General features: G+C 42.5%; 1 protein-coding gene across 1 annotated transcript in view; it reads right to left on the bottom strand.

Moving 5' to 3' along the window:
• Positions 1-26936, bottom strand: part of TUBG1 (tubulin gamma 1) — a gene marked incomplete in the record, with an annotated part of 407143 nt that overhangs the window by 18235 nt on the left and 361972 nt on the right.

The following is a 26936-nucleotide window of genomic DNA, read 5'->3' as shown; positions in this document are numbered from 1 at the left end:
TGTAGTTCCCTGGGTCTGTTGATGGTCTGTATTTGTGTAGAGGGATGACAGCTGCAGTATTCCAATCCCGCAGGGGGAAGCCTATTTGGAGGCTGTAATTGAAGAGAGATTTAGTGGGCTGGACAGATCATGCTACAAGCTATTTATGAGACATCCTGGGATATTATCAGGACCCAATGATGCAGTGCTTTTAGCTCAAGAGAGTGCAATGAGTACCCGTTCTTTAGTAATAGTTGTGAGAGAAATGGTAGAGGGACTTTCCTTGGGGAAAATTGGGGGGAGGGGGTTGTAGCTAAAAGTATTGGCCAGCAAATTTGCCATGTCCCCTGGGTTCAGTATAGGAGGCTCCATTTACTATTAGTTCAGCACATTGTTGGGTGTTCTCTTTAAGATTGCACACAAAGGAAAAATGCCTTATAGCTTATCCTTAGCCTGGGAGGCTATTTTTGCCTTGAAGTGGACTTTATTAGCCCCCTGAGTTGCCTGTTGAAACAGATAGGGAGATTTTTGTCTTTTCGGCATAACCCTTTCTATTTTTTGACAGGATTTTCTTTCTTTTGCTGTACAACAGATTTTTACTGGGGGTCACGAGGGGGGCTCGTTTTTGGAATTCATCCCAAGTTGATTTTAGTTTGGAATTGCTGCTTCTATGCAGTTATTTACATGCTTGTACAGACAGGGTTTCCACATCAGCAAAATGTCTGATACAACCAGATAGTTAGTGTCCAAGAACAAAGGTGGACAAAAGGTAATGAAAACTGCAAGCAGCATGGGAGAGTCCTTTTACTTCTGTGAGAAAGATAAGCAATGCCAACTGTGTGGCAGAATAGCCAAACAGAGACCGAAGTACAAGCTGTAATATGTTGACATGATAATGCCCTACCACAACAGACAGGCTTTGAGACTCTGCATCTGCAGTGGGTTAAAAGAAGGGGGATTTTGTGGTTAAACTTTTTAGTAAGGCTTATCTGATAGGACAGTGATGCAGCACTATACCACAGCCATTCCCCTGCAAATCTAAGCATATTATAATAATTTGAGGACAAACTCACTGTTAAAACCAGGTGTAACCAATCTGTGGGGCACCATGTGGACTCAAGGACTCAATGGAAATCAAACAGGCTCTTTACAAGGTGCCACAGCAAGTCAAGCAAACCATGTGAGAGAAAATACAGGGCATGCTGGCTCTGGGTGCAATCCAGGAATCCTACAGTTACTGGGGCTCAGAGATTGCTTGTGCTAAAAAGGATGGGAGCTCCAAGTTGTGTGTGCAGGAATTCTAATATGAATGTGTTAAGGTAAGAAGTATGTTCTTGGATAGAGAATATCCTGAAGATCTGCTGGTTAATGTAATTAAGTTGCCACTGAAGGCAAGAAAGATAATTCTGCCCCAATTTTAAAGAAACTACTAGTATATAGTGGTATCTGTGGGCACCAATTTTGTTAGAAAAAGTACAGAAAAGTGTAAACCTGTATTCAGTAATAAGTCCTTGGTAAATAAGATGCATTATGGTCTGAGGTTTACATACAAATTAAAGAACAACCAGGTATTTTTGAAAATGAAAGACAAACAGTTGACATTCATGGCAGAATGGTTAAGTGCAGGGCATGTAGCCAGTACAGGCATATTTTTGCAGGCTCAAATACATGCAAATATGATTAACTAAGGACTGCAATTTGTCCTTGACATTTTAATTGTACCACTGTGGGTACTGTGTAGCAAGCTTTACACTAAAAATTCAACAGTTTGTGTGTGGGTAGAACTAAAAGAAGACTGCAACAGCGCATTTATGAACAATTACATGGTTTAAAAAAAGATGACTGTAAATAATGCTTTGTATAAGTGTTCCTTAATATGCAAGGGTTTTTAAAAAAAGTGTTAATTCTTTATACTGGAAAAGGTGTGTAAGCATCTCCATAGAGGGTAATTGGCAGAATTTACTTTTTTTTTTTTTAATAAAGAAATGATATGGCAAATTAAACTAAATGCAGTGATTCTACCAAGCTTACAATGATAATGCATCCATTAATCCAGTATTAAGACAAAAGCTGACAGGGTGCGATTCTGATGAGCCACACCCTCTTGCTAATTAATGTGGCTTTGTGTGTATTCATTCTGCTGTGGGATTTTACTCTGATTAAGTCCAAGTTTTTGGATGGAAAAAATGCTTAATTAAAACTTTCAGTTCTGTGGCTACTACAGAGTTTTAGTTTTTGGTGGTTTCACACACCTGGACTGATCTGTTTTTTTTTTTTGCACTACAGTCAGATTATTTTAAGAGTGGTCAGCAATGGTCTTCTTGGTGTAATAGACTGGTGGCAGCATACTACTATAAAGATAAGAAGGGGGTGCTGGCACTAGGAGGATATTATTAGCCCTGCCTAGGAAATGGTGCGAGTACACAAAAATATACTGGTCAAGGTTTCAGTTACTGTTTGTAAGAGCAGCAGAAGTCATTGGGCTGATAGCAAAGTGGGTTAAATTGGATGATTATAACAATCTTCTGCAGCTGTTTAGTGAAAACCTTATTTGGGAGTGATGTGTTTATCATAACCCAAAGCAGCAGTGAGCATTTCTTGTATGCTCTTAAGGCCAATCACTTTTTATTAATTGGTGCCAGTGGTGCAGATTATAAAACTATACTTCTGGCAAGTACATACCAAATGGCAGCAGCAGTGTGTTAGACTGCATCCCTGGACTGCCATTAATTACAGACAGTACACAACAAAAGTGACATCTGGTAAGTGGGATCCAATCAGTACAGATTCAATGATCAGGTCCATGACAAAATGCTCTGTTACCCAACTGCCATTAAAGGGACCTACTAAAATGAGTGACATTTACAAAACCTAAGAAAGATACTGTTTACTTGAAGTGATACATTTTCATAATTACAATTTTGTAAGTAAGAAATACAAATACTTGTTTTTCCCCCATGACTTACATTTTTTTCTGTGAAGTGATACAGATCAAGTATTAATAGCTACCATTAAGTTCTGTACTTAACTTGTACTTCTACAGAAAGTACACTTTTGTGTAAAATATTACCATTACAGTAGATTGTCCTTGCCTTCACTGCTGCAATATTCTTAACTATATGGGATTCCCTGTTGTTGAAGCTCGACAGTCTTCCAAAGACTTCCGAATGTAAAAGGTATGCCAAATGTCACCATATGCACCCTGCATAACATGGGGTGTAAAGGTGACATTCAGGCTTACCAAAAACAAAACTGATTGCCCCAGGAGGAACATGAGTTGAAGGAACCCAAGAGGTAATGTGTACATCCAGGAGAGTAAAGAAAGTACAGCTGTGTACACTTACCATAAATGTAGATGTTCGAGTGTATTCACTGTTGCAGTCATCACATTTGGGTTATCTGCTTGCAGTAGTACTCAGTTGGCCTGATTACCAAAGTCTTGGGTCCTGCGTCTGTTGCTGTCTCATCTTCCGTGACATCAGGGGTATAAAGCATGCAGCCAACGCCATTACATCAGTTTTTCTTGCCCCAGATGTCAGGTGCCCTCCTAATGGGAAGCAATTAAATATAAATATATATACAAGGTTATGCCTCCAACAAAAAAGCAAATACACCAAAAAGCTTTTAAAGCATAGTAAAGGAGCGTAGAGGTAAAGCCAAAAGAAGTCAGGGGGCTGCAGGGAGGGTAACTAGGACTGCAACAGTGAATGCACTCAAACATCTACATTTATGGTAAGTGTACACAACTGTACTATGTTCTTCGTGTTTCACTGTTGCAATCATCACATTTGCATGGATTCCCACAGCTAAGGATGGGAGGAGGAATTTAGATAGCATTAGGACCAGCTATGAGGCCCTGCAAGACTGCAGTGGCAAAGCCAGCTCTGGATTTAGAGTAAATTGACAAATGGTAATGCTTGGTGAAAGTTATGTACAGAACTCCAGGTGGCAGTTTCTAGGATGTCTCTGGTAGGGACACCTCTGAGAAAGGCTGTAGAGGTAGATGCAGCCCTGGTTGAGTGGGGTCTAATCCCCTGTGGGGTAAGTTTTCCATGGTGCTTATAGCAGAAATGAATGCAATGGCCTATCCATTTAGAAATGGTTTGCTTTGAAATAGCCTTCCCCTCTGCCCCTGCAGCAAATGCCACCAGCAGTTCAGATTGCCTTTGAGGTTTAGTCCTGTCCAAGTAAATCTAAGTTGTCTGTACACATCTACGGAGTGCAGTATCCGTTCCCCTTTGTTCTGTGGATTAGAAAAGAAGTTTGGCAAATTAATGGATTGATTAAGAGCCACACTGGATCCCACCTTTGGCATGAAGGAGGGATTGGTCCTGAAGGACACCCTGTCCGCATGAATGGATGATGCAAGGCTCCACTGCCATAAGGGCCTGTAATTCAGACACCCTTCTTGCTGAAGTGATTGCTAAAAGGAAAACTGTTTTCCAAGAAAGGAATTTTAACTCTGCACTTGCAGCTGGCTCAAGAGGAGGAAGAGTGAGTTTTTCCAATACAAAGTTAAGGTCCCAGGCTGGAGTTGGGACTCTCTTCGGTGGTCTTAAGTTTTTGGCCCCTCTGAGGAACTGCTTGAGCAGTGGGTGAGAAAAGAGGGGTGGTTCTGTGTTGTAATGAGCTGAATGACTGAGGCGTGAATTTTGATGGAGGAAAAGGAAAGGCCCTTGTGAAGCATCTCAGTTAAGTATTGAAGAATCTGAGGTAAATTGGACGCTGCTGTGACCATCCCTTGAGTTTGGTTCCAGGCACAGAATCTTTTCCATTTTTCAGCATAAGATTTTCTAGTACTAGGCCTCCTAGCCTCCAAAATGACATCCAACACTTGTTTACTGAGGGATGGTAATGGAGAGATTAGGTAATTAGCCAGGCTGCCAGGTTCAGGGTTTGAAGCTGGGGGTACAGAATCTGGCTCTCCTGCTGTGACAGCAGGGTAGGGGTCTGAGGCAGGTGCCATGGCGCTAGCAGTGACACTGCGCAAGAAGGGTTACCAGTGGTGGCATGGCCAGTTTGGTGCAATCAGTATCATCCTTGGTTTGTCCTGTTTGATCTTTAGTAGTACTTTTGAGAGGAGAGGCAGAGGAGGAAAGGCATAAACTGATAGATTTTTCCAGCTGAAGGACAGAGCATCCACTTTCCAAGCTTGTTTGTGGGGAGTCCTTGTGCAGAATTTGTCCAATTGGTAGTTCTGGGGGAGGCAAACAGGTCTATATCTGGGCTCCCCCATTTGTTTATCAACATGTTGAAAGTCTTTGGTTCCAGTTTCCACTCGTGTGGGTCCATGAGATTTCTGCTGAGTTCGTCTGCCAGTGTGTTTAGTTTTCCTGGCAGGAATTGAGCCTGTAGTTGCAGTTGGTAGCTCAAGGCTGTGTTCCACAGAGCCATGGCTAGTCTGCAGAGGGAGTAAGAATGGGTACCCCCCCCCCTGCTTGTTTATGTACCACATAACAGTGTTGTTGTCCGCCTTTACCATTAATTGTCCTGGAAGAATGTGGTCCTTGAAGGCTGTCAGAGCATTCTGTACAGCTAACATTTCTTTTTGATTGATATGCAGGTGCATTTGACTTGGGTTCCATTTGCCCTGAATGCACTTCCCTGCCAGGTGAGCCCCCATGCATAGTCTGATGAGTCTGTTGTTAGGCTTTGGGCGGCAGGGGGTAGAGTGAATGGGTAGCCCTCGTTTTGGTGGCAGGCCACTGCCCACCAAAGGAATTCTAACCGTAGGCAAGGTATGATGGGAATCCTTGCTTTTAGATCCTGAGAATGTTGACATCATAGGCTTTTTAGATATCATTGTAGTTTCCTCATATGCAGTCTTGCATATGGAATTAGTAGAGTGCAGGAGGCCATGAACCCCAAGGCTTGCAGTATTTGCCTTGCAGATAGCAGGGTTTTTGTGGCCACTAGTATGAAACAAGTTGTCAAATGAATTTGTTTCTCTGGCGTGAGGAAAGCCATCTGGGAAGTTGTGCTCAAGCTTGCTCCCAGGAATATGATTTGACAGGGTACCCAGCTGTGATTTCTTTTCATTTATGGTGTACCCCAGACAAGTTAGCACCTTTTGTACAAATGCCAGATGATTCAACTGTATGTCCTGGCTTTCTGCCTGGATTAGACCATCGTCCAGGTATGGGTATATTTGAATATTTCTTTGCCTGCAAAATGCAATGACTGGAGCTAGGCACTTTGTGAATACCCTGGGCACAATAGATAAGCCAAAGGGCAGTGCAGAGAACTGATAGTGCATGTAGCCTGCTTTGAAGTGTAGGTATCTTCTGCAACATTCCCTGATTGGGATGTGCAGGTAGGCTTCTTTTAAATCCAGTGTTGCCAACCAGGCATCTTTGCCCAGCATAGGAAGCAACTGGTGAAGAGTTAGCATCTTGAATTTTGGAATCACCAAAAAGGTGTTTAAGATAGAAAGGTCCAGGATAGGACGCCATGAGTTGCCTTTTCTGGGTGCCAGGAAAAGTCTTGAGTAGAAACATTGTCCCTTTTCCTCTTCTGGTACAGTTTGAATAGCCTTTATGTTTAAGGGAAAGGGTACTTGCTTTTGAGCCTCTGCCCACTGATTTGAGGGTAGATTTGGCCATTTGGGGTTGGCAACGTGTGGAAGTGAAATCTGTATCCTGGGGAAACTATATTTAAAACCCATTTGTCCTGGGTAATGGAGTTCCCAGTTTTTTTGCCTGCAGAGCAATCTTTCCCCATAAAGGAGCAGTCAGTTGAGAAGTGCTTGGAAGTTTTAAGGTTAGTCATTGAGACAGTTTACCATAGGGAAGAGTCTTACTACTCCCTGATTTGGAAGTGGGAGCCCCCCAATGCTTAGTCCTGTGCATACCCTGGGACTGAAGCCTGGGTGTTCTGCTGGCTCTGGGTTTGGATTGAGAAGGCCTGGAAGAGGCAGGAAAGGACCAATTTTTAGTGGGCCAATGCCTACTAAATCTTGGAAGCTGTACTTGTAGGAAATTTTTTTAACGGTTTGCATAGATTTAGCTTTTTCCTCCACCTTTTTAAGAACAACTTCTGCTTTGTTGCCAAACAGGTGGTCCTGATTTAAGGAAGCATCCAACAATTTAGCTTTAACATGATCTGGCAAGGATTGCTCCTTAAGCCAAGCATACCTTCTAAGTACAGACCCAGTGACAGCAGCCCTGCAAGATGCCTCAAGTGAATCAAAACCACATTGCAAAGTGTGTTTTCCAACCTGTTCAGCAGAATGCATTAAATCCTGTAAATCCTGATTTTCAACACAGTCAGGAATCAACATCATTTTCTGTTTAAGCAATCCAATAATATGCTGCTGATACTTTAAGATATGAAACTGGCAATTTAAGGCCCTAATGGCCAAGGTGCATAAGTGTATACCTTCTTACCCAATCTATGCAGTGCCCTGGAGTCTTTATCAGAGGGGATGGTATTTTTGGCAGTAGTAGCCTTAATGCCCTTGGGTCCCTGTGAAATGGTCTCAGGATCCGCAGTAGGATTTTTAAAAAGGAACTTCTGAGAGTCAGGAACCCTGTAATACCTATCAGGTTTTCTGGGAGCAGGAGGTAGAGAGTCAGGGACCAAGCTAGATTCTGAAAAGGCATCATCAACAATGTCTAGTACAGGAAGGATAGCTAAAGGCCTATGCTGGGGCAGGAGTAAGAAATCCCTAAGCCTCTTTTTAGAATCAGAGTAATCCTGGCTTTCCCAATGAAAATGCTCCCTAAGAGTATGCAAGGTTTCACCAAAAAAGAGAAATCCTTAAAGGGGGGGGGGGGGTAGCAGAGGGAATAGAGACCTCTGCATCAGAATCCTCATAGATAGATGAGGGTAAATCCTGGTCATCATAGGAAACAGAAATTTCAGAATCCTGGTCAGAAGTATCGTAAGCAAATTCAGTCCTAGATCTCAGAGGGGGAAGGTTGGCTTCCCCTGATTAAAGTAATAAGGTCTTCAGCCATTCTTATTTGTTTTTTAGGCATAGAGGCCTGACCATGCGGTCTGGGAGTCGGTTTTCTAGGCATGGTTTGAGTTTTAGGCCTTGAAGAAGAAGATGGCGTGTGTTTAATATGCAAGTCAGTAGGCCTGAATACACCCTCAGAAGCCGGTGCCTGCACAGCGGCTCTGGACCCATCTGAGGTAGAGACATCCACAGGTTCCACAGTTGAAGCATCTCGCGGCATACCTGACTCAGAATGGGTCTCAGTAGAGGCCTGCAAATCTGAAGTAGCAGGTATCAGGGGCTGCGAAAGCGCCTCACTGAGTACTGGTGAACTGGCGACTGGCTTAGAAGCATCGTCGGCAGCTTTGGACCTAGGCGGCCTCTCTCTGTCTTTATCTTTGTGTTTTTTCGGAATGTCGGTAGTTGGATGGCTTACAAAAGACATATCTGGATAATTGAACAGAGTACCAAAATATTTAGAAGCGTAAATATACAAACGACGAATAGTTCATTGCTTAAATAAGGCACAAAACTGACAGCGAGGTACGTCGTAGTCAGGGCCTAGGCTAGGAATACAGTACAAATGAAAATCTTTATGAGGTATTTGCTTTCCACAAGAAATGCAATTATTGACTTTTACTGACATCGGTTCAGAGCAAGAAAAAGTTTCCCCAACGGAGTACTTAGCTTTAGTTGAATACTTCGGTTCTGAAACTCGAAAACGAAAATTTCAGGAGTTGGCCAACAGGCACTTGCGAACTGCTTCTGCTTCGGGCATCGCATGGCAAGAAAAACTGATGTAATGGCGTTGGCTGGATGCTTTATACCCCTGACTACCTGACGTCATGGAAGATGAGACAGCAACCAAAGCAGGACCCAAGACTTTGATAATCAGGCTGACTGAGGGCTACTGCAAGCAGATAACCCAAATGTGATGACTGCAACAGTGAAACACGAAGAACATCTAGGTGGGATGGAGGGAGGGAGCGAATACTAAATTTTACACAACTGTACTATATCCTTACATTCACTGCTGCAGTATTCTTAACTATATGGGAGAGTGTCAAAGCTCAAGAAGAAACTAGGGAGGAGGAAGGGGCAGAAGAATCTCCTAAAAAGACAAAGAACTGAACTAGTAATACCAACCGTAGCTCTAGAGATACCATCCAACTTGCAGTGCTCGGTAAAGGTATGCACAGAAATCCAGGTAGCTGCTTCAAGAATAGAATTAGTATCCAAGCCTTTGAAAAAGGCACCAGAAGAAGCCACAACTTTAGTAAAATAAGCCTTAACTGAAAGAGGAAGGCTCTTGCCATGAAAAGTATAACACAAGGAAATGGCTTTAGAAATCCAAGAAGAAATAGTCTGCTTGGATACAGCAAGCCCTCTTAAAAAAAAAAAATCATCCTAGAGTGTGCCCCCAAAGGAAATTTCCTCCAAAAGGAACATCGGGACTAACAGATTCCTCCTCCTGTGACCCATAGTCCACAGGAGAAGGAATCTGAGTAGAATAAGTTAGGGATTCATCGGCAAAAACAGACACCCTCAGAAGAGTCCTGGTCTCTAGGCATTTAACAGAAGAGGACCATGGGAGAGCAGGAACTGAAACCCCACGAGGAGGCTTTAAGGACATTGGGGTGGAAAATAACCAGAGTAAAAGTCTGCCACTCACTTTGTGGATCCCTAAAAGCAGAAGAAACATGTTTAATGTTTCTTTTTTAAGGGAATGTCCTGAGAAGGCTCAGATCCAGGATGACAGTTAAGAAGTGTAGCAGAACTTCTTCCCCAGCTAGAAACTGAGGAATTCCTTTTGGCCCCTCAGAAAAAAAAAAAAACGTGGTTTCCTCTGAATGTCCAATATAGACACCTGCACAGCCTCTTTGGACGTGCTGCCAGCCAGATCCTCACCTGCCTCCAACATGGCTGTGGCAGAGAAATCAGACAACACAGTCATGCGAGCCTCTGCGTTCGTAACGACTTCAGGAGAAACACTGGCAGGGGCTGGACAGCAGAAGATTCTGGTAGTCCCTTTTTCACCTTCTTCTTCCCTAACAGCTGACACTCTGGGTGGGAGATTCCTTCCATAGTATCTTTTGCGAGTAGCCCAAGATGCTGGTTCTGAAGATAGAAGGAAAGGGAAGAAAGTCTACTGTTAAGGGTTTTCGGAACAAATGTCTGACAAATGGAACAAGACAGATGGTCATGAGAAGCACCTAAGCAAAAACAAACATAGTGGCTGTCTCAATGGGGAAACTGTCTCCCACACTGACATTTACTCTTCCTGGATGACATTAACGTCAAGGAACACAAAAAACAAGAAGAAAACAATACCCAACAGGGCACGTATGTTGTAAAAACAACTAACAGGTGTAGGACGTTCCTGGAGAATGAAAATGTATTCAACTGGCAGAAAATGGACACAGGTAAACAGATCGACAGTGTAAAAGATATGTTCAAACGGTCAGCAAAGTTGTTCTGTTTTTGGTAAGCCTGAACTTCACCTTTATGTCCTACGTTACGCAGGGTGTGTATGGTGACATTTGGCATACCTTTTAAATTCAGAAGTCTTTTAAGATTAGCCGGACATCGGGCTTCTGTGGCAGGGAATCTCATACAGTTAAGAATACTGCAGCAGTGAATGTAAGGACATCATTAGAGTCTGTCCTAAGTTTTTAATCAAAACATAAGCTTTTGTCAAGAGTTAAGAGTAGGCAGGTTTGCAGAACTACAAACCGCAGTATTGTTCACTGTGTTTATGAAGTAGTGGAAAGACACATATCATTTAATGCACTGGTTTTTAACATTTGAAGAATAAGTTATACAATCTCAGGAATAGAAAACATGGTTGTAGTAAATATAATGGTATCTAAATTATAATCAAATTATTCAATTTAAGTCATGCACCTCACCAGCAACTAAATATGGAAATGCTAAGCTCAAACTAACTTGGAGTAAACTAACACCTGAATTACTGCGAAACCAAGTATTCTACCTACTTTGAAATACTGCAATCTCAGAATTAATATATTTAGTTAGCAGGGGTTGTGGGAGCTGTGCTTCTCTAATGCAAAAGCATCTTAGGTCCTTTATTAACTGTATGCATAGTGTTTGTTAAAATTATGTTACAAGGCCACACTTTTACAACTTCTCACCTACACTATTTTGACAGTTCAGATTGAAAAATGAAGGTTTCGTAACTAGCGCAAACACACTTTCTATAGGTATCTATTGGCACACATCCCTAATCACCAGTGATGACTCATTAAAAATACTGCCTACTGTCCATGCTTCCACAGTGCCTCACATTGTTACTACTTATCCCTATTTCTACCATACCACCCAATGTCACATCTTGCTATTCTCAAACCAGTGCTCCCTCTGTCACTGCATGTCCCTGAGCCCTAGAAGTTTTTTGTCTGAGGGTATTTCCCAAACCAGTAAGCCCTGTCACTGCATGTCCCTTTTTCCTAGAAAAAGTTTTTAGTCGGAAGGCAGTGCCAGCTGTCACCACAAATTCCTGTTTCAACAGTAAGCATGAACTACATGCTCCATACGCCAAGGCACTACTTGCTGTTAGAGTACATCAGTGCATCCACCACAGTGTCTCCCTGCTCCAAGGCTCCCTGCTACTAATGCATGTGATAGCTTCCACAAAAGGGTCAGTGTCTACTTGTCAGTGCAATTTCCTACTAAGAAAATGTTTGCTGTCATGCACTTCTTGTGTCAGCTTCACCCACAACATGCCTATATGACCTCAAACCTGAACTCTCAACAGACTCTACTACAGGTACCTGCTCTCAGTGCCTTTTGTCCAACTATATTTGATTCTACAACAGTGACTTCCTATTTTATGTCACTGCATATTCCTATATGGTTAATACTGCCCAACTCCATATTCTTAATTCTGCAACTCTTCTTGCTATTACTACATGTGCCTTCACCCATAGCTCTGCCCAATATCATTGCATATTCTTGCTCTCATGTAGCATAACCATGATTTAACAAAGCCTGGCAGTACCCCATACAAATCAATTCCCGCAGGTAGCTGCTGCAATACCAAGAACCATAACTACAATCTTTGGAATACATACCAAGTTTGAGGTAACGGTACCAAAGAATACATCTACTCCAAGGTGTAGTGACCTTGGAGTTATAATATAGTTATAGTAGAGGTTTGTGGAAGGATGCAGGTGTTAGTTATAGTAGAGGTTTGTAGAGGGATGCAGGTGTGCTTGAACACTGACTTTTGAAATATATTGTCCTGACATTGAAACTGCATTTTTTTTAAATATTTGGGCTTGCTGAAACTGTTGCACATGGGATAGGGAACCCACTGCCACACAACTGCTCAATTTAACTGGACATTCTTCCTGTCACAACACTGGTTGCTCTCAATACCATATCCCTCATCTAACATTACCAAAAAAGAAGTTATGTCTTACCATAATGTTCCATCTGTGTTGTTGATGATCTTCCATTCATCACTGATGGGTTCGGTTCAGAGCCCCTCGGAACAATGTCGGCCTAATACAAAGCTCGCGTACACCAAAAACTGTCGAGCTAAGCTTCTACCCACAATGCCCTTCTCCCTGTTACCTCAGATTGAGTTTGCATAAGACAGAAATAAAGCAGAGGCCATTTCTGCGCAAAAACCCTGACGCACCACAAGGACCCATGAGATCTACCAGGAGCCTTTAGTAAGGGGAGGAGGGTGGGGTGTGATGAATGGAAGAAGATCAACAACACAGATGGAATGTTATGGTAAGACATAACTTCTTTATCTGATGTTGTTAATCTTCTTTCCATTCATCACTGATGGGACAGAATCCCAAGCTACCTGAGAAACCTGGGTGGCCCTTTTGGAAGAACATTCCTGAGCACCACTGAACCGAAGGCCACTCTTCACCTGGAGACCATATCCACACCTTGTAATGTTTGATGAAAGTGTGTGTGCAAATATCGTCCATAGAGTCTCAAGAGTGAAAGGCTCCAGAGGTTGCTATAGCTCTAGTTGAATGTGCTTTGATATTGTGAGGTCTAGGCTCGTTTGTACATGAATATGAAAAAGAAATACAATCTCTGAGCCACTTTGATAAAGTGACACTTGAAACAGCATATCTCATTCTTGGGCCAGAGAAAGAAATGAAAAGTTGGTCTGACTTGCGGATAAATTTCGTCCTGTCTAGGTAAAAACGTAGTTGCCTATGCACATCCAAGGAGTATAGGCAGTATTCTCCTTTTTTCGAATAGTTCGGGAAAAACACTGGGAGCTCGATGGATTGGTTCACAGAAAAAATTGGAAACCACTTTGGGGAGAAAAGATGGATTAATACGTAGAGATACTGTGTCTTTATGAAATATTAGGTATGGTCTCTTGATGCACAAGGCCTGTAATTCTGAGATCCGTCTAGCTGAAGTGACAGCTACCAAAAAGAGATTCCCATGAGAGAAATTTGAGGTCACATTTTGCAGCAGGCTCAAATGGGGGTTGAGATAGTGACTGCAGTACTAGGGACAGATTCCACATCTCTAAGGGACGCCTAATTGTAGGTCTGCTGTGAAATATTCCTTTGATAAAGGTTTTGCACAGACAAATGGACATAAGTGGAGTGGCTTCTAATCTGCTATGGAAATTGCTGCTAAATGGACTTGTATGGTAGAGGCTGATGCTCCGTTTTCAAAGAACTCAGATAGGTATTGAAGGATGACAGAGACTGGAGCCGAGAAAGGATCTAGCATCCACTCTTTAGACCATATAGAAAACCTTTTCCATTTATCTCTATAAAGTTTTCTGGTTGATGGTTTATGGGAGGCCAGAATAATATTGCGAACCAGCGAGGAAAGGGCTTCCAGCCTGGCGACTAACAGAAGTTGAGAAACCAAGCTGTCAGCTTGAGACTGGACAGATTTGGGCAAGTCAACCCTTGGGGGTGAGAAATCAAGTCTGGATGAATGTCCAGGATCCATGGAGGCTGTAACAGATGAGGCTGGAGGAAGAGGAAACACACTTGACGAAGCCAGAAAGGGGCAATGAATATCACCTTGCATCTCAACAGAGTAGCTTTCTTTAAGAATAGAGGTATCAAGGAATTGGAGGATATGCATACAGGAGACCCCTGGGCCAATTGTGAGTTAGAGCATCTCTTGGGGACTCCCCCCTCTGGGGGGAAAAAGAGCAAAGTAGCTGCTGCATTTCTTATTCGTAGGGTAGGCGAAGAGGTTGCAGCAGGGCTGGCCCCACCAGCGGAAAATTTCTGCCATCACTCTGGGATTGAGAGACCACGCGTGTGAAAGGAGAATGCATCTGCTCAACCTGTCCGCAATCACTTTAGAACTCCCCAGGATTTGCGTTGGTATTAGAAAGTGGTCAGAAGCTATCGGAAAGTGCCAAATTCTTATAGCCTCATGACACAGGGGGTAGGAATTGGTTCCTCCTTGTTTGTTGATGTACCAGACTAATGACAGTATCTGACTGAATTGCAATTGGTCTGGGGGGGGGGTGGATGTAATGTCTGCAATGCCAACAGCACTGCTCTTAACTCCAGAACACTGATATGCAGGTTGGCCTCTAAGCTCAACCACATGCCTTGGACTGTCTTCCCATGAAAATGCCCCCCCCCCCCCCTATCAGGGAAGCGTCCGTGGTCACAGTGGCATTGGGTTGAGGGGGCTGAAAAGAGCGACACCAAAGTTCTGCGTCTAGCCTCATCCACCAGAGGAGATCTTGCTTGCAAGAGTTGGTTAAGAGCACCTGCAAGTTTGGGGGTGAAGATTTGCAAACCACTGTGACAATAGGAGCCATTGTAACAGTCTCATGTGTAATCTTACCAGAGGAACTATAGGGATGGCTGCAGCCATGGACCAAAGAGCCTGTAGAACTTCCCTTGCTGACACCATCTTTTGACAGAGTACCACACACACTTGCAATCTTAACCTCTGAAGCCTGTGAGCTGGGAGAGATACCAGACAGGATCAAGTATCGAAAACTGCCCCTACAAATTCCAACTGTTGGGTAGGTTTCTAAGCTGGATTTCTCCCAGTGGACAACTCTGCTAGTGAAAAGGTGCATCGGAGGGCCATAGTCTGAAGATGCTTGCTGGGGGTGGACAGGAGCCAATCATCCAAATATGGAAACATCTGGAATCCTTGAAGTCTTAGATGAGCTGTCACCACTGCTACACATATCATGAACACTCTGGGGGCCGTTGAAAGACCGAATGGCAGGGCTCGGAACTGGTAATGATCGTCTTCTAGCCGGAAGCAAAGGAGACTCCTGGAGCATTTGTCCATTTTGATGTGGTAATATGCATCCCAAAGGTCTATCGAGCATATATCCAAACATCCTCCCTTAAAAAAGGGGGAATGAATAGAATAGTGACCATGCGGAACTTGGTTTGCACAACTGATTTAAGTGGCTGAGATCCAGGGATGGGTCTCTAGTCCCCGGTCTTTTTTGGCACTAAAGAATCTCGAGTAAAACCCGAATCTGCATTGGTCTGGAGGGACTGGCTGGATGACTCTCTTTTGACACAGCTTTGTTATCTCTGAAGCCGCTTCTTCCCTTTGATTGGGTGGAACATCGGGAAGGTTTTTTTGGAGGTTTTGGGCAAGAGATTAGAGGGATTAGTAGCCTATGGAGATTATTCTCTGCACCCATCAATCATTTGTAATGGAGTGCCAGGCAGTTTGGTGCAGAGAAAAATGAGCCCAGACTACTTCCAGAGGAAAGCAATCAGGCAATGCTTCAGGAGCGTTAAGACTGCCCAGGGAAGAAATCTCTGGAGTCTTGGTTTCAGGGACCCCCTCTGCCTCTAAAGGGGTGTCTTCCACCATGGAAACCCCCTCTGCCTCTGGGGGAATCCTCGCTACGTGCATTACGGAAAGGACCTTGAGATTTCTTGTGCAAGATTTTCCCACTCCTTTGGTTCCTGGAAAAAAAACTTTGAGACTTGGAAAAACGTAGGCCAACGGCAGACAGTCTTTCCGTCTTGCCCGCACCTGGCTAGCGTGTCCTTCACTTTAGAACCAAATAAGGAAGATAGTTCAATAGGGGGCGTTCAAAAAAGGAGGACTTAAAGGAGTCCGCAGATGCACATCCAGGCATGACGCCTCATGACTATACCTGCACCCACAGCTCTGGCCGCTCCTTCGGTTGTGTGGGAGAGCACGTCTTGCTTCTTCCGAGGTGGTTCCTCAGTGGGAATATCTGAGGAAGACCCGGAAGGGAGGGTACCACGAACTGGGGTTTCCTGAGGCTTCTCATCCCGGTGTCCCAGGGAGGTGGCTCGTGGTAGCTGTAACTCAGAGGGAGCAGGGTGAAGTTCCGATGTCAGAGGAGCGCTTCCCGAAGCAAGCACCCTCTCCATCATCCGGAAAGCAGGCCCGCCAGAAGAGGAGTGGGAGCCTGGAATCGAATAGGGCAACCTTGGAACCGGGGTCACACCCTGCTCTGCCAGACCCGCTCCCAGAGATGGAGTCTCAAGCAGGATTGGGGCAGGCGTCATCCCCGGATCCAAGGGTGGAACCGATAAAAACACTTGGAACTGTGCCCTGAATGGAGGACTCCACCCCCCCAACCATGAGTCTGAGGAAGAGACGGTTCCTTCGGAACCGAAAACCAAAGGGAAGGCCTCGAAGCCTCAGTGACAGTCACTGTCTGTGCAGAAGAATGGGGTTCCACAAAAGACATTGGAGCAATGGGCTTCGGAACTGACAGGTACAAAGGAGGAGTACAAGTCAGAGTCCTAGGAGATATAGACCCAAGTCCCAGAGGGGGAGGAGTCTTTGGAACATTTGGTATCCCTCTGGCCATTAACAGCTGATCCAACAGGTGCACCACATCAAGTTCGGACAGACTCCTGGTAGACCTTGTGGATACTCCTGAAGTGGAGTCGGGTCGATCCAAAAAAATGGCTGTACATTTGACCCACGAACAGATCCAAAGAGGGGGAGTATCAGGTCCGTGGTGTCTGAGCTAGTGGCACCGTAGTCTCCAGTTTGGAGACAGGAAGCAAAGGAATCAATGGTGCAGTAAAAGGGCTTGGTGCCGATGAGGCACTCAGAGTCGATGTCATCAATTCCAAAGTAATGGCAGAGGTCGGAACCACTTTCGATGTAGTCGAAGGCAAGGTCGGTGACATAGCTGTAGTTGAAGGCAAAGTCAGTGCCATAGCTTGAAGAGTCAGTGACAAAGGTGGCACCGACATCAAGAATCTGGTAATATCCATGGCTTGAGTCGTAACAGTATTCAGAGCAGAGCTTGGAACAGCAGTAGTCGGAGCTAAAGTAGCAAGTCTATGCTCAGAGGAAGTTTTATGGGCCTTATGTTTAGGCATCTTACTTCTATCACCAGTGGGTGAAGAGGGATCAGAGTGGGGACGTTTCTTGTCCTTCATTGGTGGGGTTGAGACCTCCAACAGAGAAAGGGCCTCTAAGAAAATAGAAGCAAGAATGCCTTTCAAAATCAATTTGTTCTTGAGTTCATTCAGCGTCCGCTGACTGAAACTTTGACAGATTTGACAGGGGGGGGGGGGTTTGAACAGAGAGAGGAGAAACCCCCAGGCAATAAACGCAGTCGTCGTGAGAGTTGGTATTTGGGAGCTTACCATTGCAAGAGGTGCAATGCTTGAACCCCAGAGACCCTTTTTTTCAGACATGTCCACAAACAAACTCATAACAAGTTTACTAAACTAGAGTATCAAAAAAGGAAAGAGGAGAAAGAAGATACCAGCAATGGTATCAAGAGATAACACAAGGGTAAGGAGCTCTTTTTAAGTCTTTGAGACTTAGCATCAGCAAGAACAGAAACTTATTTTAATGAGCACTTAGTGATAAAAAGGAATCTGTGACAACAATGACATACCTGCCTACTTCACATACCACCATTTAAACTTTTATTGGTGGCAGTGGTTTTACCAACGATGGTAAAAAGAATTAACCAATGGGTAGAGCTAGGAAAGTTACAAATAACTCTAAACGAGTAAAGTAGAACAGAGATTTAGAGTGACTAAATAAGAGATATATATCCAATATATCAAGAAAAATACCACTTAGCTTGAGAGCTCAGTGGAACGCTGCTATATGGCTACCAGCAAACGAGATCAGAGTAACAGGGAGAAGGGCATTGTGGGTAGCAGCTTAGCTCGAGCCTTTTTGGTGTATGCAAGCTTGGTATTAGTCTGAGACAGTTCCGAGGGGCTCAGAACCGAACCCATCAGTGATGGATGGAAAGAAGATTAACAACATCAAATCACTTGTTTCAGAATTTCTAGCCTCCAGAACATTGATCACTATCACTGAATGTTCTTATTCTCCAAACATATTATGTACCTGCTTTCATAACACTCTCTGCTGCTGTTCTGTCTGTGCCTGTTATGTGCTCCAGCTTATCTAACACTGTCAGCAGTCATTCATTCTTCAACAATACTTAGGACTGCTTTCAAAAACACTCTATGCCCTTGTGAGTCTCAGTTTCTTTAGTATCCACTGTTGCAACATATCCCTATTCACAAAACAGTGGCAACCTCACACCCTTTGTGCCACAGCATCACATGTTGCCTTTGTACAAGTGCCCATTGTCACATCTGTGCTCCACACAGTTGTCTACTATGTAGCAATGACCATATTCCCCAAAAGTGCTTACTATTAATACACATCACTACATCTGTCACTGCACAACAGTTTCTACAATAGTGCCCTGAGTCAATACACATCCAATTTTTCAATCATGCTTGTTGTCAGTGCACATATCTGCTCACTATCACAGCCCTTCTCTATACAATAATACTCACAACCATGGCACATTTCTCCCACCCAAGACAAAGTTCAAGTGCAAAGCACCACAAAAACCAACTGGTAATAGGTAATAAAATCCACGAACTTCAGGCTCTTTCTTTACTTTGAAAACTTTAATTTTAGATTTCTGGAAACAAAGAGTTAACTAACTGTGACAATTAAATAATTAAATGTTTAATTGATCACATGATTGCACATATTCCTGTATAAAAGGTCAAAGAAAATGGCTTATAACTTGTCTTGAAAAAGCCTGGGAGAGCCTGGGTGAAAGCGCTTGATTTATTGTGGTTTTACTTGTTCTTCGCTGTTTTAAAGTCAAATCTAAAATTTTCAAAGTAAAGAAGCAGCCTGAAGTTCGTGGATTTTATTACCTATTAACATTTCTCCCACCCACAAGGCTGATTTTCAAAGTGTTCCTGCTCCTACAAAACTGCCTGCTGTAAATGCACACATGATTTCACATCACATACCCAGTATCACCATTTCCATTCATCATATGACCTTGCTTGTACAACACCATCTGCTATCTGTGGACATTCCGCCTCCAAAACTACCTCCTTAAGACTTTCCATTCTAACTACAAACACCCTACTCCAAACCATACTGCTACTGTCACTACATCACTGCCTGCAGTCTCTGTAAATCTAAGATCCTCTGACTGCTGTCAGTACATGTACTTTTAGCACAGTATCCACAGTCAGTGTAGTCTTGTTTCCACACTGCAAGCACACATCACTAAAACCAATACAATGTCTGCAGTCACTATACACATGTACACCCTTAAAACTGCTCAATGTCCAGCTATATCAAGTGCACCCGCTCTTACTCGCATAATAGATTCACTGGTGAGTCATGTAATGAACGCAAGTAGCTGCTTAGCTCTTTTTAAGTCTTTGAGACTTAGCATCAGCAAGAACAGAAACTTATTTTAATGAGCACTTAGTGATAAAAAGGAATCTGTGACAACAATGACATACCTGCCTACTTCACATACCACCATTTAAACTTTTATTGGTGGCAGTGGTTTTACCAAAGTTTAGTGCAGACCCAGGTTCACACGTACATCTTAGGCTAATGACCACCAGGGCCTTTATAAGCCTAGCCATGCAATCCATCAAAATTGTGTTCCTATGTATTATCGGTGTATATTAGGAGGGGGTATGTTAGTTGGGAGGTTTCAAGGGGTGATGAGAAGGGTATGTTAAACAGAAGCTTAAAATAATGCCCAAAAGACACATGGGGCCCAGACCGGTTTTCTGATTTCCCATCCAGTGTTCAACCTTATGCTCAAACAGGATTAAGGAATAGACTCCATTTCACCTGGATGGGTAGCCTGTTCCAGAGTAAGGGATCCTCTGAGAACATGTCTTGCCAATATGTCTTATTTGTGTCATAAACAAAATTTAAATCTTTGGATCTACTGGTTCTGATGCTGATGTTTTATGGATGTGCAAAAAGTCCATCAGAGCTGGACTGGAGGATGCCTTATATACCGGGCACCACCAGAGTAGCTGATTACATGCATGTTCACTGCATTGTGACTTCGGATTTTTTGGACTAAAGCCATTGTTATCTGTACGCCTTATCTACCTCTTGCCTGAGTTATTGGGGCATTAGATCACTCACAGCCACTCACTACTGTAATTAAGTTTCAGAGCAATATGCACCCACTAGACAGTGTTTCTCTCGTAAGGCACAGCAATTCCACACCAAAAAGCGAATGACTGGTAGCTATTCCAACGCTCCATTGGAGATCCCCTCTTTCCTAATTTGGCCAACTGTTCCTCAGGCCTGCTGGTCTTCTAAGAAATACCAGTGAATTCTAGCCCTACGTACGAGACCAGAACATTTAGGGGTACCCATTCCACTTTTGTCCAAACCCTTCAGGTTACTTTAAAGCTCAATAAATGTACCATCACAATTCCTTAAGCCCTGTATGATCATGCCACTCTACAGAGATGACAGTTCGTGTCTCTCAATTTAAATTAATTTTTGATGCACATCAGGTAATGAGACACCCAAGCTATACAAATGTGACAAGCTAAGGAGGTGCATACAACCTCCATTTCCTTCTGCTACTCCAGCCACAAAAATTAAAGACACTGACCACAGTCATGCCCCAGCCAGACTCCTCCAAAGAACTTGAACGGGCTTTAAACTTAACTATTACCTAAACCAATAAGGCAGATCTGATGAACTTATTTGAAAGCACCTCATACTTTAGAAGACCTTCAACTGCTTCATTCCTTGATAACCCAGACCAGGGTTACTATGGCTTAAGCAGGTTTAAGGCTATCTGAAATATCAGCCTTCCCCCTAATAACTCTTATAGGACCCAAAGTTTATATCCTTTGGGTCTTTTAAAAACCCTAGGCTACACAACTACACTTCACATAATAAATTCATTGAAATTACCTGATTCTTTATTTCTTAAAGATAAATCACATCAGGTAAATTCTCACATTATGATCCTCTTTTTCATATGATTATACTTCTTTTAATCTTAAATGCACCTCCATGTTTTTTCTTTTTTTTTTGTTTTTTTAAACTATGGAAGCTGCTGGGTCCAACAAAATCCCATCCCTTACATTTCATTAAAAACACACCCACCATGACAACATGGGGGGGACCTACAGTAGAATATACATCCACCCTCCATGACGTAATTGCAGGCAGCAACCCTAAGCAATAAATTACTGTCACAGTCCACTGTCAACTCAGTCTTCTAAGCAGTGTTCATCTGCCGAATAAAGAATTTCAAATTTAAAAGCACCAAGAACAAGTCTTCCCCATAGAGCTTAAGGCAGAAGATAACCACTACTTCTAGATCAGAGAAATACAGCTTCAACCAAGAGTACTGAGAACTGGACAAAATTACCAAGGACTGAAGGGAGTCGAAGAACCAAAACATCTCTAAGAAGCTGGGGCCAAAAAGGATCTACATTGACACCAACCCACGGGAAAATTAACCCACTGTACTAAGCTTCTCAGAAGCCACATGACTTGTACAGTAGACAAATTAACATTAAGTGCTAAATTTTTGAAACGTGACCTTGAATTTCTTTTTTAAATTCACATCAACTTTTAACCTAATGGTGCCACTCAATGACCAGAAGAGATTAACAAGTACACAAGTGTGATGAAAGGAGATACTGCCAGCACAGCTAGCTGGAATTTTGTAAATTATATGCCAGTGGTGACCATCAAAATGATTTATACAAGATGCCTGTGTTACAAATGTATTAGAACTGTATGTCACGTGTAGATCAAAATGCTTGTACAGACATGTGGGTTAAAAAGGTATCTGCAAAGTGCTGCGTTTGAAATGTAACCACAGTGGCCCCAAAGGAAGAGAACAGAAATGTACAAGCACTATTGTAACTGTTTAAATGTATACATTTTAACAGTGGAAAATAGAATACAGGAGGTTAAACTCAGTCCAGCAAACTTTAGAAAAATATCAGAAATTAAATTGCTTTATAGGACACAATAAACAGGCTATCTCTCAAGTTTTCAATGCAGCTAGAGACACAGAGTTTGTGGTAGGAAGGTTTCTGTATCATCCTTGGAGTGGACTAATTTCTACTTTTTGAATCATGAAGGAATGCAATTGTTTTATGACTGCCAGCATCTAACAAAGATCTGAGGAAAAGCCCTTGTATACAGGTACATGCTAAATAATGCCAAGCTTCTATCAATGGGGGTTTTGACCTAGGAACTAGAAGTCAGACAACCAGAAATTAAGTCATTTTGCAAGCTATCCCAGCAGGAATATTTTAGATATTAATGTGAGAAGACTCCAGAACATTCTGTATTCAGTCTTGGACCTGACAAGAACCATTCACCACAACATCTGTCTTGCTCTAATGAAGGAAGTTTCTAGGGAACAGTATAATTTTCTTAGGTACAGTCAGGAATACAGTAAAATGCAGTTTACATTTTTTTTATTTGTGTGAGCCTGTACCACAATGTTATTTTCAATATTTACTGTGGTTTTGAACTCTGATGTCACCGTGATTATATACTTAGTATTGTCTTTCCTTTTATTTATTATTAAATATATTTAAACCTTTCACTGCAGCTGATCTATGTAGAGATAAGTTTCGAGAGTACTTGCATATTTATTTGGTGACACTCTGTGGGCCAGTTTTGAGAGTACTTGCATATTTATTTGGTGACACTCTGTGGGCCACTCCTAATAGCCTTGTTCTTGGTCAAACTGCCATTTGTATTAGTATTAATATTACACAGTAATAATACCCTTTGTTAAGGGCTTTAAAGTAGCTGAAAAGGAGTGACTAGAGGCAATGATAACTAACTTACAGTCTGGGCAGAAGGGGGCACAGTTAGTAAACCTGCGCCAGCCTTTCCCAGGTGTGTGTGTGTGTGTGTGTGTGTGTGTGTGTGTGTGTGTGTGTGTGTGTGTGTAAAACAAACCTCAAAAAGTATGTGTGCCAGCTACCTGGGCAGGGACACAAAGCACTGGTTGGACAGAGAGGGTGCTGGAGGTCTTGGCTTGGTCACTCATCTGAGATCTCAATTCTACAGCTGTGCTAGTAGGGAGTCTTACTGGGGATCTAGAGAAAGAGGGAGAAACCAGGTCCAGACTGACTGTGGTCTCTTGTGTGCTCTTAAGGAAAATTGCACTTGCTGCAGAGAGCTGCATATGGAAATACTGTGCGTGCACCTGTCATCCTCTCAGTGACCCCTTGAGGCTCCTTGACTACTCCAGTGGAAGGTCATCACAAGTTCTGAATAATTTCTAGCTTCAATACTTTAACAGTATTCTCAGACAATTTTACAATCTACAACGGTGTCTACTTTAAATTCAACATTCTAACCATCAATTCTCACCACCTCCTTGCAAAATTTTGTCTTGTATTCTTGTTCACTGTTTCAGATGCATTTTCATGCTTCCCTGTCAAATCATTTTCCTTCAACATCTATCAAAAATGGTTCACTTTTGTTCAATCATATGCATATCCTTTTGAAAAAAAAATTTCAGTTACACATCTTAAAGAAATGTCCTCTCCTCACATAAGATTCTAAAAGACATGCAGGACAAGGCTTCCTCTCATACTTAACAGCCACACTTGTTGCAAACATGAATTAAAACTGTGTAAGGATTTGTCAGATCTCTATTTTTGGATTCACACATGGCTTTTTTTTTTTTTTTTTTTTTTAGATCAAATCACTTCTACAGTACATCTTCACTTCATTTTTCATTTCTGCCTTATTACTCAAATTTTACTTTACATACATACTTTTCATCAATAAATTATTTTTAAAATTGTTTGCTAGTAATTTCACTTTCTCTCCACAAATCTGCAGATTTGAAGTTCAGGTCTGTAACTCCTAATAGTCTGTCCTTATCTCTTCATTTCATATACAACTTATGCCCTCACATACGAATCAGGGAAATCATCACATTCAGTTTCTGGCCCTACTCTTCATCTTAGTAACATAACCACCTACAGTTTCTTTGGGAAACAATGCTCTTATAAAGGGCAAATGCTTAATAAATGGTGTTCTTTCTAGGCTTACAGTAATTCAATAACTTTTGTTTCACTGGGCTGGGGAACCATTTTATATTTATCTTCATGAAGGAGAGTAAAGGTGCCAAACATCTTCAAGGCTTTTTCCCTGGTATATGCAGGAATACCATACACTTTCTTTTCCAGTTTCTCAGCTAATCTGTGTTGTTTGTCCAAAGCTTCAAGATTTCCAAGTTTACTTTTAATGAAAGCATTTGTGGGGGTGTAGTTAAATCACATTTCCACTGACAATTACACTTCTGTGTGCTTAATTCTTAATGTACTTGCCTCTGCAGATTTACAAAAAAAGTTGCCCGTCAGAAATTGAGTATTACTTTTTACTGTAATTTTTAAAATGAACAAAACAAGTAAGATATGCACAAGAAAATAATATAAACAATACCCACAACATTGTAAACGTACTACAAAAGGAACCTCTACAGCTACACTATACAAGTAAACCCTTCTTAAACTATATACAAATATGTACATGTGTAAAAACTATTTGTGGTTATAGTAAAAGAAAACTTGTGCAACTTCTCCTTTGGTTAAAATATTTTAACAACTTTAAGACAAGACAATTAAGTGTTAAGATTTACATTAGTTTAGCATAACAAGGAAATTAAAGAGTAACATTATTTAAACAATGAGAAAGTTATGTACTTGCTGTAACCTGGCATTTGTGATATCCAGCTTCAGTATTCCTCACAGGTGGGTCTAGGATACGACCTCTGATCCGATCCGAACTGGCAACTTTTCAGACAGATCCAGATCTCTGGCTCCTCTCCTTCTCATAATTCCTTGCTACCTTCTAACCCTCAGATCAAGTTTGTTAAATTAGCAGAAACACCACATCAGTAACAAAAGAAAAAAAAAAAAAACTTTTCACCAGATCCAACCCACTTCATCCTCACCACACCTACCAGAAGGATGAGGGAAAGAGGGCGGGAATGTGAGGAATAATGACAGTGGAGAGCACAGATGCCAAGTTATGGTAAGTACATAACTCTATCTGATGCTGTGTCATTATTCCTCACAGGTGGGTCAGAGTCTCCAGCTAGTACGTACCCTGGGTGGTCTCAACGAGGAATATGCCAGAGCATGGAGGAACCAAAGGAAGCCCAGTTCCTAGATACCAAATCCAATTTGTAGTGCAAAATGATGGTATGAGGATTAGACTAAGCCACAGCAGCACAGATCTCATCAGGGGAAGTCTAGCCAAGAAGGCTGAAGAGGTAAGCAGCAGATCTAGTGGACTGGGTCTTAAATGGCCTGGATAGTTCTAAATTCTGACTAGCATAAATGAAAGAAATACAAAGTACAGTTGTGTACACTTACCATAAATGTGGATGTTCGAGTGTATTCACTGTTGCAGTCATCACATTTGGGTTATCTGCCTGCAGGTAGCCCTCAGCCGGCCTGAATACCAGAGTCTTTGCTTCGGATGCTGTCTCTTCTTCCATGACGTCAGGAGTATAAAACATGCAACGGATGCCATTACATCAGTTTTTCTTGCCCCAGATGTCAGGTGCCCCCACAATGGGAAGCAATTATATGTTATGGTACACCTCCATCAAAAAAGCAAATACACCAGAAAAACTAAACATACCAAACAAGAAGGAAAGGTAGAGTCAAGAGAAGTCAGGGGGCTGGAGGGAGGGTAACTAGGACTGCAACAGTGAATACACTCGAACATGTACATTTATGCTAAGTGTACACAACTGTACTATGCTCTTCGTGTTTCACTGTTGCAGTCATCAGATTTGGGTTGATTCCCAAAGCTAAGGAAGGGAGGAGGAAGTTAAAGAGCATTAGGGCCAGCTATTAAGCCCTGCAAGACTGCAGTGGCAAAACCAGCTCTGGATTTAGAAAAAATAATCATGTGGTAATGCTTGGTGAAGGTATGTACAGAGCTTCAAGTAGCAGATTCTAGGATGTCCCTGGTAGGCAGTTTTGGACCTATGCGGTCTGTCTCTGTCTTTATCCTTACATTTTTTCGGAAGATCGGTAATTGGATGGCTTAACGAAGCCATTTCAGTGTACTGAGAGACAGAGTATGAAAGTAATTGGCTGCAAAAATAGCCCGACGACGAATAGTTCAGGGATTGGACAAGGCACAAAACTGACAGTGAGGGACGTCATGGCCTGGGCCTAAACAGGGGATGAAGTACGAATGAAAATCTCTGAGGTACTTGTTTTCCACAGGTAAGACAATTGTTAACTTTTACTGACATCGGTGGGAGCAAGAAAAAAGATCCCCAATGGGGTACTTATCTTTTTTGAAGACTTCGGATCTGAAACTCGAAAATGAAAATTTCAGGAGTCGGCTGACCGGCACTTGCAAACTGCTTCTGCTTCGGGCACCGCACGGCAAGAAAGACTGATGTAATGGCATTGGCTGCATGTTTTATACCCCTGATGACCAGACGTCATGGAAGAAGAGACAGCATCCGACACAGAAATCTGAAGACTCTGGTATTCAGGCCGGCTGAGGGCTACCGGCAGGCAGATAACCCAAATGTGATGACTGCAACAGTGAAACACGAAGAACATTCAGCAATCCAGCTGGAGATCATCACTTTGGAAATTTCCTGACCCCTTCTGTTCTGGGAGACAGAGCCACAAAAAGTTGGTCTGGCTTTCTAAACTCCTCAGTCCTTTTCCAATAGAAACAATTGTCTGCGGACATC

This window comes from Protopterus annectens, chromosome 13.part0, assembly GCF_019279795.1.
Source record: "Protopterus annectens isolate FY-2018-M chromosome 13.part0, PAN1.0, whole genome shotgun sequence".
Lineage (NCBI taxonomy): Eukaryota > Metazoa > Chordata > Ceratodontiformes > Protopteridae > Protopterus > Protopterus annectens.
The sequence above is the reverse complement of the archived record's forward strand: the minus strand, read 5'-3'. Positions and strand labels throughout refer to the sequence as shown.